The sequence below is a fragment of the Schistocerca americana genome, chromosome 4 (assembly GCF_021461395.2).
Source record: "Schistocerca americana isolate TAMUIC-IGC-003095 chromosome 4, iqSchAmer2.1, whole genome shotgun sequence".
Classification (NCBI taxonomy): domain Eukaryota; kingdom Metazoa; phylum Arthropoda; class Insecta; order Orthoptera; family Acrididae; genus Schistocerca; species Schistocerca americana.
This window is the reverse complement of record NC_060122.1, coordinates 711,857,350-711,871,745: the sequence shown is the minus strand read 5'-3', so window position 1 is coordinate 711,871,745 and position 14,396 is coordinate 711,857,350.

Sequence of the window (14,396 nt, the reverse complement as noted above, 5' to 3'; positions counted from 1 at the left end):
AGCGTTCGTGCTGGACGTGCAGACCGCGTGAGACGACGCTTCATCCAGTCCCAAACATGCTCAATGGGGGACAGATCCGGAGATCTTGCTGGCCAGGGTAGTTGACTTACACCTTCTAGAGCACGTTGGGTGGCACGGGATACATGCGGACGTGCATTGTCCTGTTGGAACAGCAAGTTCCCTTGCCGGTCTAGGAATGGTAGAACGATGGGTTCGATGACGGTTTGGATGTACCGTGCACTATTCAGTGTCCCCTCGACGATCACCAGTGGTGTACGGCCAGTGTAGGAGATCGCTCCCCACACCATGATGCCGGGTGTTGGCCCTGTGTGCCTCGGTCGTATGCAGTCCTGATTGTGGCGCTCACCTGCACGGCGCCAAACACGCATACGACCATCACTGGCACCAAGGCAGAAGCGACTCTCATCGCTGAAGACGACACGTCTCCATTCGTCCCTCCATTCACGCCTGTCGCGACACCACTGGAGGCGGGCTGCACGATGTTGGGGCGTGAGCGGAAGACGGCCTAACGGTGTGCGGGACCGTAGCCCAGCTTCATGGAGACGGTTGCGAATGGTCCTCGCCGATACCCCAGGAGCAACAGTGTCCCTGGGAAGTGGCGGTGCGGTCCCCTACGGCACTGGGTAGGATCCTACGGTCTTGGCGTGCATCCGTGCGTCGCTGCGGTCCGGTCCCAGGTCGACGGGCACGTGCACCTTCCGCCGACCACTGGCGACAACATCGATGTACTGTGGAGACCTCACGCCCCACGTGTTGAGCAATTCGGCGGTACGTCCACCCGGCCTCCCGCATGCCCACTATACGCCCTCGCTCAAAGTCCGTCAACTGCACATACGGTTCACGTCCACGCTGTCGCGGCATGCTACCAGTGTTAAAGACTGCGATGGAGCTCCGTATGCCACGGCAAACTGGCTGACACTGACGGCGGCGGTGCACAAATGCTGCGCAGCTAGCGCCATTCGACGGCCAACACCGCGGTTCCTGGTGTGTCCGCTGTGCCGTGCGTGTGATCATTGCTTATACAGCCCTCTCGCAGTGTCCGGAGCAAGTATGGTGGGTCTGACACACCGGTGTCAATGTGTTCTTTTTTCCATTTCCAGGAGTGTATGCTGTAACGACTATGGTTGCATTTTAATCTCCTTTTCCACTTTGGGTCCTTGGACTGAGCAGTTCAGTCAGGCTTTCCGATCGTTCTCCCACCTAACCCAGTATTTCCTCATCCTTCTCCATCAGTGCTGCCTTTCAGCTTCCTCAGTAGCCGCCACCATGCACCTGCTCTGGTATTTCAGCCAGGCCTTGGGGGCCGTCTATCTTGCTCAATGATGCTGCCTACAAAAATAAGACATTGAATGTAATTATTTCTTGAAAATGTTAGAGATAGAAAATAGTACTGAAAATCGTATTCGTTATCTCACTGAATTATAAACAGAAAATCGAATTCTTCAGTTCACTGAAATATAAATAGAAAATTGTATTCTCTGGTTCACTTAAATTACTTATATAGCAAACACACTGAATTTGAAAATGCTATTTACAAGACTGAATCGATGGTTCCTGGCTCTAGGTCTCGTCACATGCGTCTTCACCTCCTTCCTCGTCGATAGAAACACCTAGAAAAGCAAAGAGTGTGTCTCAGACAACCGAATGCATCATGTTATGAAAAATAAATCTATATACAGTCCCCAGCCCTCATCATTAGAACAGTACATTATATGAACTAAAATAAAATATGTTCCCCAACAGCTACAAGTTAAAAAGAATCCTCTTACGTTCTAGCTGAACCGACTCGATTATTGTTGCTGGAGGCTATTGTTGCAATAGTCTCTCGGCCTCCTGCTGCTGTTCTAGATTGCTCATCATCTCAGGGATGAAGGCTACAGCAACAAGACAAAAAAGAAGGACATAAGAAATAAAAACTCGTCGCACACTAAAATTTCAGCAGGGAACTGTTCAAATGCTCAGTAGTAAGCAGGTATGCCTCTTGCAATGACACAGGTATACATCACACAGTGTAGGAATTGTTCCATTTCATTTTGTAGAAGTTATTTCGTTATTCTCCGTCATAACTTACGAAATACGATCAGTAGCAGGGCAACTGTAAAAGCCTGTATAAAGCAAGCAGTGAGATCTAACGGCAGCAGGGTAAAGTAAGGCAGCTCGCGACTATAAGTTGTTGCACCAGCCTGCGAAGTACACAGACAATAATATATAACTGTATTTTAAATGTACAGCTGTAAATAAAGTTTTTTGTATTAATCTCTTAGTTTTGAAAGTATTATGTACCTTTGTAATTAAAGCTGTAGTGAGTCATGGCTTTAGGCTTAAGTTAAAATCTAAAGGGATTTCCTCGCGGAAGTGTAAGGCGGGGAAACGTTGCGACAGAAAGTTCCAGAACAGTCCTCTTTGTGTGTCAGAAGGGTTGTAAGGTAGTGTGTGGTGCGATGCCCACTTACTGTATTGTGTGGTGATTAAAATAAGCACAGTCACTATTAAACGGTCTCAGATGGGCGGGAAATTATTGCCATACATAATACATGAACCATGGACCTTGCCATTGGTGGGGAGGCTTGCGTGCCTCAGAGATACAGATAGCCGTACCGTAGGTACAACCACAACGGAGGGGTAGCTGTTGAGAGGCCAGACAAATGTGTGGTTCCTGAAGAGGGGCAGCAGCCTTTTCAGTAGTTGCAAGGGCAACAGTCTGGATGATTGGCTGATCTGGCCTTGTAACATTAACCAAAACGGCCTTGCTGTGTTGGTACTGCGAACGGCTGAAAGCAAGGGGAAACTACGGCCGTAATTTTTCCCGAGGGCATACAGCTTTACTGTATGATTAAATGATGATGGCGACCTCTTGGGTAAAATATTCCGGGGGTAAAAGAGTCCCCCATTCGGATCTCCGGGCGAGGACTACTCAAGAGGATGTCGTTATCAGAAGAAAGAAAACTGGCGTTCTACGGATCGGAGTGTGGAATGTCAGATCCCTTAATCGGGCAGGTAGGTTAGAAAATTCATAAAGGGAAATAGTTAGGTTAAAGTTAGATATAGTGGCAATTAGTGAAGTTCGGTGGCAGGAGGAACAACACTTCTGGTCAGGTGACTACAGGGTTATAAACACAAAATCAAATAGGGGTAATGCAGGACTAGGTTTAATAATGAATAGGAAAATAGGAATGCAGGTAAGCTACTACAAGCAGCATAGTGAACGCATTATTGTGGCCAAGATAGATACGAAGCCCACACCTACTACAGTAGTACGAGTTTATATGCCAACTAGCTCTGCAGATGACGAAGAAATTGAAGTAATGTATGATGAAATAAAAGAAATTATTCGGATAGTGAAGGGTGATGAAAATTTAATAGTCATGGGTGACTGGAATTCGAGTGTAGGAAAAGGGAGAGAAGAAAACGTAGTCGGTGAATATGGATTGGGGCTAAGAAATGAAAGAGGAGCCGCCTGGTAGAGTTTTGCACAGAGCACAACTAAATCATAGCTAACACTTGGTTTAAGAATCATGAAAGAAGGTTGTATACATGGCAGAACCCTGGATATACTAAAAAGTATCAGATAGATTATATAATGGTAAGTCAGAGATTTAGGAACCAGGTTTTAAATTGTAAGACATTTCCAGGGGCAGATGTGGACTCTGACCACAATCTATTGGTTATGACCTGCAGATTAAAACTGAAGAAACTGCTAAAAGGTGGGAATTTAGGGAGATGGGACCTGGATAAACTGACTAAACCAGAGGTTGTACAGAGTTTCAGGGAGAGCATAAGGGGACAACTGACAGGAATGGGGGAAAGAAATACAGTAGAAGAAGAATGGGTAGCTTTGAGGGATGAAGTAGTGAAGGCAGCAGAGGATCAAGTAGGTAAAAAGACGAGGGCTAGTAGAAATTCTTGGGTAACAGAAGAAATATTGAATTTAATTGATGAAAGGAGAAAATACAAAAATGCAGTAAATGAAGCAGGCAAAAAGGAATACATACGTCTCAAAAATGAGATCGACTGGAAGTGCAAAATGGCTAAGCAGGGATGGCTAGAGGACAAATGTAAGGATGTAGAGGCTTATCTCACTAGGGGTAAGATAGATACTGCCTACAGGAAAATTAAAGAGACCTTTGGAGATAAGAGAACCACTTGTATGAACATCAAGAACTCAGATGGAAACCCAGTTCTAAGCAAAGAAGGGAAAGCAGAAAGGTGGAAGGAGTATATAGGGGGTATACACAAGTCTGATGTTCTTGAGGACAGTGCTATAGAAATGGAAGAGAATGTAGATGACGATGAAATAGATACGGTACTGCGTGAAGAGTTTTACAGAGCACTGAAAGACCTGAGTCGAAACAAGGACCCCGGAGTAGACAACATACCATTGGAACTACTGACGGCCTTGGGAGAGCCAGTCCTGACAAAACTCTACCATCTGGTGAGCAAGATGTATGAAACAGGCGAAATACCCTCAGACTTCAAGAAGAATATAATAATTCCAATCCCAAAGAAAGCAGGTGTTGACAGATGTGAAAATTACTGAACAATCAGTTTAATAAGCCACAGCTGCAAAATACTAACACGAATTCTTTACAGACGAATGGAAAAACTAGTAGAAGCCGACCTCGGGGAAGATCAGATTGGATTCCGTAGAAATACTGGAACACGTGAGGCAATACTAACCTTACGACTTATCTTAGAAGAAAGATTAAGGAAAGGCAAACCTACGTTTCTGGCATTTGTAGACTTAGAGAAAGCTTTTGACAATGTTGACTGGAATACTCTCTTTCAAATTCTAAAGGTGGCAGGGGTAAAATACAGAGAGTGAAAGGCTATTTACAATTTGTACAGAAACCAGATGGCAGTTATAGGAGTCGAGGGACATGAAAGGGAAGCAGTGGTTGGGAAGGGACTAAGACAGGGTTGTAGCCTCTACCCGATGTTATTCAATCTGTATATTGAGCAAGCAGTGAAGGAAACACAAGAAAAATTCGGAATAGGTATCAAAATCCATGGAGAAGAAATAAAAACTTTGAGGTTCGTCGATGACATTGTAATTCTGTCAGAGACAGCAAAGGACTTGGAAGAGCAGTTGATTGTAATGGACAGTGTCTTGAAAGGAGGATATAAGATGAACATCAACAAAATCAAAACCAAGATAATGGAATGTAGTCGAATTAAGTCGGGTGATGCTGAGGGAATTAGATTAGGAAATGAGACACTTAAAGTAGTAAAGGAGTTTTGCTATTTGGGGAGCAATATAACTGATGATGGTCGAAGTAGAGAGGATATAAAATGTAGACTGGCAATGGCAAGGAAAGCGTTTCTAAAGAAGAGAAATTTGTTAACATCGAGTAAAGATTTAAGTGTCAGGAAGTCATTTCTGAAAGTATTTGTATGGAGTGTAGCCATGTATGGAATTGAAACATGAACGATAAATAGTTTGGACAAGAAGAGAATAGAAGCTTTCGAAATGTGGTGCTACAGAAGAATGCTGAAGATTAGATGGGTAGATCACGTAACTAATGAGGAAGTATTGAATAGGATTGGGGAGAAGTGAAGTTTGTGGCACAGCTTGACCAGAAGAAGGGATCGGTTGGTAGGACATGTTGTGAGGCATCAAGGGATCACCAATTTAGTATTGGAGGGTAGCATGGAGGGTAAAAATCGTAGAGGGAGACCAAGAGATGAATACACTAAGCAGATTCAGAAGGATGTAGGTTGCAGTAGGTACTGGGAGATGAAGAAGCTTGCACAGGATAGAGTAGCATGGAGAGCTGCATCAAACCAGTCTCAGGTCTGAAGACCACGACAACAACAGGTAATAAGACAAACAGATTACACATGTGATTTCTTTGGTCATTGAGAATTTGAGGATGTATGTGTTTGATGATTGAGAGCAAATGAGTGGTAGAGCAGAGGTAAATCATTGAGCAGAGAACAGTTCATACTCCAGGACGTTGTAGATGATTTGGAACATTAGACATCTCAAAGCTCAGGATATGGTGTGCACGGGTATGCAGGCCTTTTAACTGCATATCAAATCTTTATCGGAAGTCTATGACGTAACAATGATCCCTGAGCCTAACGTAATTCATACTACTCACAGCAATGTTTACATGTACTCTTGTGGGCTTGCAGCTTCATGTGAGTGAATGACCCCTGGAATGAATGAGGTCAAGCTAGGATGTGTTTTAGCCATGGGCAAACCTGATTGGCAAAGTTAATTTTTTTCATATATATATCGGTTATCAGGATGAGATTTTATTACAACCTGACGCTCCTTGAACGAGACTCCAGAAAGTTAACAGCCTGAGTAGACGTTAGTGGGGCCTGGTAGGGCGCTAAAAGCATGAGGTATTTTTATAGTCCTTAGCTCATAGAAATAGCAAGTTGGGAGTGGAAAGCAATTGGCGGCGAGCCCATCCCTCAGTAAATCTAGTCGGAAAGGTCCACAGCCCTACAGGGTAGACAGGGCAACCCCTCGGCAAGACAGGACTCCACAGCAGAACAATGCCGTACTACCTGCTGCGGTGCCAGCAGAAGTCTGGGCTGGGGCGACGGCCTGAAGGAATGCGTCTACACAGTGGAGTCATAGACCTCACATTGCGTGCAGAGCCATGCGTAATAAAAATTCACCTGTTTTTGTGGTCGCTAATAGTGCAAATAGGACAGTGAACCACTTCCCCCAGCCGCCTCAGTTATATAAGAAAAATCCGGCGTCTAAGAAACGTTTAGAGGTAGAATCTTTATTACACCTCATAGCTAGGACTAACAAGCTCCACGGCACAGGCGGTTTAGATAAAGATCTTTGAGACTGTATCTGTTCACTTGTTGCCGTGGGAAGAGACACGAATTCGGAAAAAATCATCTTCCACCTCTGCGAAAACTTTAAAAAGCCAGTAATTGGCGCTTTCTTTTTTTTCAGAGACTCGGGTTTCTTAACTCTTGCCCTGGTTCGACATGAATTTGTGCTGTCATGTGGGAGGGGAGATTTAGCGCCTCTAGAACCCTGTGATAGGCTCAAGACATGGTGAAGGCGGTGTCGCTCATGTACTTTGTAGGAAAACGGGATTTTTTTCTGGAATGGTGCGAAGCACTCGGGTGGGGGACTTTGGTCTGGTAAGCACTTCTGGTCGAAGCTCTGGCATGTGTGGTTGGTACTTGGGATCTGTTCTGAGACTGACTTCACTTGTGAGTAGTTTAGACTGGGAGCCTGTGGTGAAGTTCTTACTGTACCGACAGTGTCAGTTCAAACGTCTTGGACTACTCATTTGACGAGGGCACACTTGGGAAAGTAAATGTTGTTAGAACAATAAAATTATGCCAATATTCTGAATCATTTCGACAGTCGCACTACAGTTGCATTTCACTCTTTGTGTAGTGTTATGCTTGTTTCCTGTGACATCTTCCATTTATAAACATTGTAAAATATTCCACACAGCGCCCTAAGTGTTTAAACAATATTCAATGTCACCACAATTTGTTTAAATATTCCACATTGTTTTGCGTGCAAGTGTATTTGAGTGTTTTTGTGATATATATTCAGTTTTGAAGCGAATTGTTTAATTAATATTTCCTGTGCCACATCTTCTGAAACAGCAGCATTTGTGACATGTTCAAGATATTCCTGTGACAAAATTCCATGTATGGCTTAAACACCAGATTTAATAACTACTGAGGCAGTTTTTGTTCAGTAACAAGGCATATCAATGTACCACAAAGAAAATAAGTGTGCCAAGGATGCAGAAGGCTGAGAGGCTGAGATATTTCCCTGTGGGACAGTAATAGCTTAGCGCAGTGCTGTGGCTGCCGCCTCTCAGACACTGGTCGACGCTGCGAGCCTGGCGAATGGCACCGGCGGACGGAGTGCCCTCAAAAAAGTTTTTTAGGTATCTGTGTCAGTGAAATTACATGGTTCCTTTCGCTATTGAAACAAAAGAACACACTGCAGTTGTTTAACATTGTATAAATTATTTAAACGCCAGTGTCACTATCTACGTGTATTGCGATTTCAGAACTGAATAAACAATATTCTTAAACAAATTGTTTAGACAATTCCTTAGGCTTGCTACGTTACCCTACTGTCGTGAGGTCCTCCCAGTCCAGCAGCTCGACACAGACTGAGTGAATTTCCCTCCATTTTCTGCTCCAGGTTGCAAACTTGGATTATGTGATGGAAGGGAAGGGGGAGAAGAGGGGGCTGGGAGTCCCCTGAGGGGATCTATGTACAGGCTAGGGAAAACCCATGATGTCATTAGGGGTGGGGGTAATTAATTGATCAATTACTCAATTAAATTGATAACAAAAACTGCATCAGAACGAGCTTTATCACACTACTAATTACTACTATGGAATGGAATGTGGTTTAAGTGAGTGGTGTTCACTGCTTCTCAGTATAGTTCAGTGGACTCTGTCTTGCAATGGAAAGGTGCTCATGGTATTTGTTGTTGTTAGTATCCAGTCATATGGTAGACCCTTCCTCCTCCTCCTTCTCCTCCTCCCTCTCATTCTTCAACGTGGTGTAGCTGAGAGAACCAACTTTGGCATTATATAGTGCTTTAAAAACCCAGTCACAATATTAAATTTCCAGTTGATCAGTGTATTGTTTGTAATAGTAGTATTGTGAGCACACACACCATTTCAAATCCACCCCCTTTCTCCCACAAATTGTTTAAGGACATTACATGCAATTGATCTGAAATTTGAAATTTTCAGCTACCTCCAGCATAATAGATTTCCTGCCAAATGACTTACCTGTGCCAGTATCCACAACAGATTGCAAGGAAAAAAATCCTGAAGGCAGATGAATAGTGTTTGGAAACCGGGCAGTTGTGGGATCAAATGCCACCAAATATACCGGTCCTAGTATCCACCAATAGGATGCAAGAAAAAACTGCACAGACACAAAGGATATCGATTTAATTAGTCAGTCAATTTGAGTGTGGGAATATTTTTAAGACGTTCACAGCTGCAGATTTACCAGGAATCCACTACTTTATTCAGTACAGAAGAGGGGTTAATGCAGAAGATGACAGACACTTACTGGGCAGCAAGTGGGCACTAGAGAGGGAGAGAGGGAGGGAGAGACAGAGACAGAAAGAGAGACAGCATGTGTTTTGACAGCAATTTCTCAGGTATCAATATCAAACAGATGCTGCCACCTGATGATTTGTTTGATAGGAAAAAGCCAGAGGGGTGAAGGTGAGGGGTGGAGGCGATTGGAGGAAGGAGAGTTGGGGAGGTTGCTTCTTCCAGCGTCCAGTGCCGGTGGTATTGTGAACTAACTCATCCAGTATCTGCACAGCAGGGCGAGCACATAGAGCAGCTGCTTCCTCTGACCTGGTGTGTTTGGGAGGAGATTGTGCAGTTGCTGCAACTGGAAGTAACAAATTGAGGTGGGAGTTCCCCAACAAAGGACGCCGCCACAAACAAAGAGGACCGTGGCTTTGGGGTGACCTGGCTGCCAGATCGTCGCAAAAGATGTAGCTTGTTTTCACTGTCGTGGGCGTTGGGGGTCTCTTGCCGCTGAATAAGCATTGTGCAATTTCAGTATTGATTGACAATCTCTGCACGATTGACCTGCTAATACCGGGAGATGTGCACTTAGTTGCAGTTGGTCAGCATCTCTCCCTGTGCGGTGCGGTGTTGCAGGCCCGAGTTCGTCATGGCTTCCAGCAGCTGGCATGTAGTGCAGCTTCTCAGCCGTTTCAGACTCCGGTGCGTGGTGCAGCGCGGCAATCGCCAGTTATATTTAAAGTAATATGTGATGGTGTAATTATGTGTGGTAAGTACTTCATGACAGTATTCCTTACGTAATCAGAATAAAAATGAGCCGCAATTGTAAAAACTTTCCACACACTGTATCCCATAAATTGTTTAAATAAACAATATTTCAGAAACTGCAATTGATTTCCCTCCAGTCAATCAGTATTTCCAGGAGTGGGCTCTATCCATCAAGGACAAGCCCCACACAGAATGGATATTGATTTAATTAATTAGTCTATTAAACTGATGGGAGGCGTTTATTCATAAAACTCAGGCTGACCTGAAGCAGTTCATGATCAGTGATAGAATACCAGAAGTGGCACAATAGGTTAAGGGGAGGAGGGGATACCTCAACTGAGCTCAAATGAAGGGTAAAGATTTTTCACAAAAGATACAAAAACTCTCATTTTGAATAAAATAAATATTTATTGACTGAGTATAGGTTACATAGGTAAGTAATTATTTACAATTAATGCTCCTAGGAGCCAAGTCAGCCAAACAGTTCAAATATATAGTTTTCTCTCCTTTTTTCGGCGAACTTACATATTAAATCATTCATAGCTGAAGACAATTTTAGTTTTTTGAGATGTTCTGCCTCTATAGATAGCGGTGACAAGTCTGAAAGCCTTTCTTGGATCATATAAGTCCTAATACAGTTTATAATCAGTTTTAATTTCGAAAACTTCTTTCAGCTGTTGCAATGGTTACAGAAAGGGTAAAAAATGGGAAACAAGCTGTTATTACCTCCAGAAAACTGGATGCAAGGCTATTCAGTTTAATCAGTAGTAATTCTGTTTGTTCCTTAATGGAATGGATTTTCTAAATTTCAGCTTTTAAGCACATTTTCAAAGAAATTAATTGTTCAAATGACATGTCATTACTGTATTTAGTAGTCAGTTTTCTCGCTCCTGTTTTATTATTTCATTTGAAAACGATAAGAATTTTTCCGCTTGTAACACTTGGAATGTATTACTAAGGTCACAGAGGCTTTGAAATCTTTGTTTAGTCTGAGAAATTAATATATCTAGGCAGCAATAACACAAATTGACTTTGAAATGCGATTCCAGGTCTGAAATTCTCTCATCTTCTGATAACTCATCAAAATATCGCTTTGTCATCTTCCATCTTTTATTTTTGAAAACAGTTGTTACTCCTCACTTTTCTGCTAGGTCTCTGTACTAATTTAACAAACCATGGGATTAATTTTTTATTTCTGATTTCGCTCAGACCATTCGAAACATTACTTAGTAAAATACTAACTTCCTGTAAGTCTTTATTTTCGTGATGTAGAGCTTTAGAAACTGGACTAATGATTTCAAATAATGAATTGAAAATGGTTACAAGCACTATAAAGTTGTGGTTCTCTAAAATATTAATTATACTTTTACATTTGTCACCCTCATTTTTTAGTGGAAATTAAATTTATCTGGAACAAAGTTTTCATTATTCAAAAAAATGTTCAAATGTGTGTGAAATCTTATGGGACATAACTGCTGAGGCCATCAGTCCCTAAGCTTACACGCTACTTAACCTAAATTATCCTAAGGACAAACACACACATCCATGCCCGAGGGAGGACTCGAACCTCCGCTGGGACCAGCTGCACAGTCCATGATTGCAGCACCTCAGACCACTCGGCTAATCCCACACGGCCTTTTCATTATTAATGAATAACTTTTCTTTATAGCCGATAAAGCATTGTGTCTTGAAGATCATCTAGTATGGCATACCTTTTTAAGGGTAACTTTATATTTTAAATATTTACTATTACTCAGCATTGACCAGCGTTTTATATTACTGCCAAAAAAGATACATATTTTTTCCAAGTCATCGAAAAAAATTGACACTTGAGAAACACGTTTTGCAGCATCATTTAAAATTAAATTTAATATATGTGCTGCACAATAAATATAATCGGCGTTTGTCGAATGTTCTTTTATAAGGGCTTGTAATCCTCCATACATAAGTGACACAGCATTTGCTGCAATGTAACCCAGCCTCCTACATCTGAACACATCAATTCAATATTCTTTTGTAGTATTAAAAATTTCAGTTTTAAGCCCTTCTGCACAGTCAGCAACTGATATAAATCCCAAAAAGGACTCGCAGATTTTTATTTTATTAGGCACATGATCATCATTTTCTACTATTAAGATGTATCGAAAAACTACAGAAAGTTGGTTAGTATATGAAAGTCTTGAATTGTATCCAAAATAATCACCAGGAAAGGAGCTTTTTCAATTTCTAAAACAAATTCTCTCTAACTGCACTAGCAAGTGAATTAAAAAATAATATTGAATCATGGGGCTTAAGTGACTTATTTCAGCTTGTGGGTTTAAAAGAGGTTCTTTTAAAACAGGATCATAATTTGATAGTAAACATAAAATTGACATGAAATTTCCAGATTCAGAATTCTGACCTCTTAAAGGTAAACTACATTAAGCTAAAGTGAGTATGACATTAATAACACAATGCAATACGTATCGCCAGAAAGTAATTTTACTATTGATTTGACTTTGTAGTAAAGCATCGATGGTGTTACCTTGTAACCAATTATCAAAGATAGAGTCACATTGACATGCTCCTTCATTGTAAGATATACAATGCATAAAATTTCTTCCAATTAAAACACCATTAACCCATGTGGAGTAGTATGATTTCCTTTGACCACCTGCAAATAACCAAGAGACATGCCAATATGGTTTATTTAAAATATTAGGATAACATAGACATGGTCTTGAAATTTTTGTACCAGTCTTATCGAAATATGAGTAATGATAGGCTGAAAAACATTCTTTTGTTTCTGGATCCTTTGAAAACTTTATGGTTTAAATGGGCCCAATTGTTCACATTCAGTAAGGCTGTCACCAAAATTTCCTCTATCTGACAAACATATATTATGAAATTCCTCAGACTTATTAATATCTTTGGTATGGGTTTCTGCTATTTCCCGAACCTCTGGCAGACGATCTGCTCTAGATGCATCAAAAAATAAATTGAAGTAAAATTAATATTTGGTATTTTTGGAAATTATTAGAACTGTAGGGTTAAAAATGTTAATTGAACAAATTTTTAATTTTTTAAATTAATCTTTAAACCAGGCCCAACGAACAGAGATTGTTTCATGGGGCCTCCTTGATGACACAACGTCAAAGTGAGCCATATTTTATAGGTCGTTCAGTCTTAAAATCGCAGCGGTGTGGAGGGTTCAAGGTGCAGAAGGCGGATGAACAACGGTGTAGTGGTAGGAGTGAAACAAATAGGCCTAATTTGCGCCATCTTATTCAGTGTGAGCATAACACACACGTGTGGGCACACACATACACCATTTTCTTGTCATGCCACACGATTGCTATGGTGGAGATTCGACGAATACAAGTCATATTTCGTGGAAGCACTTTCTTCACAGAGTCATTCATATTCATATCTGGTATATTTTTCAACCAGAGGATATGACATTAAAGTAAGACAATTCTGATAGAGATACACTACTGTCCATTAAAATTGCTACACCAAGAAGAAATGTAGATGATAAACGGGTATTCATTGGACAAATATATTATACTAGAACTGACATTTGAATACATTTTCATGCAGTTTGGGTGCATAGATCCTGAGAAATCGGTACCCAGAACAGCCACCTCTGGCCGTAATAACGGCCTTGATACGCCTGGGCATTGAGTCAAACAGAGCTTGGATGACGCGTACAAAACAGTGTTAGCGATTTGTTTGTAAAAAACATTCCCCACGAAAATCAATTTGCAATAGCTGCAAAACTTTAATTAGCCATCACTGACCCGTCTGCATTTTTATTCTTCCAATTTACAAACTACTGTGAGTTTGGTGTACGGTATATCGAGAGATATTTCTGTTCGTTCATACTCTTTTGCAAAGTGTTACTTGTTTATGTATGCTGTAGTGTTAATATTCTTTTCGATATAAAAAGTGCCTTTCTTTTCTTTGGTGAGCTATTTTTCGTACTCTTCTTTCATGGCAAATGAATATTGTAATAAATACTATGTCAGCATATTGACCTATGATGTTTTCCAAGGCGCATCAAGATTAGAAACAAATAAGTAGCAGCTCTGAGACGAAATTCATGTCTTGGGGAATATGTAATCAGCAAAGTCAACACATCTCGGAATTTATATCGCTGAATCAGACTTTTTAGTCTAACCTATAGTCCATAAATTCATCTAGCTTACTCGAAAAATTCGGTTATCGTTCTTACTTATAACGAATTTTCCGTGGGGCCAGTTCTTCCAAGGAACTACTTTTTTTTTTGCTATTGGAGGGATCATCTCTTGTTTTTTCATTACGTGTGACAGAGCGCAAATATCTCTAGAACATACTTTTAAAATCTTTCGTTAAATGCAGCGTACACGCTGATAATCGCGGCTCCCGACCTAAAATACGCTAGAAACGAGTCAACGACGGGTAGTTAGCTCTGAAGTTACATTTCTTGCATTAATTTCGGAAAAAATTACTGAAACGTTTGTGTTAAAATGTAATTTAGTTACACTGAGGACTGAAAGAGAGTTCGTAATTCACCATCACCTAAATTTACGATAACTGATAAAATTTACCATTGGACCAATGTATTCCTGCCTGGA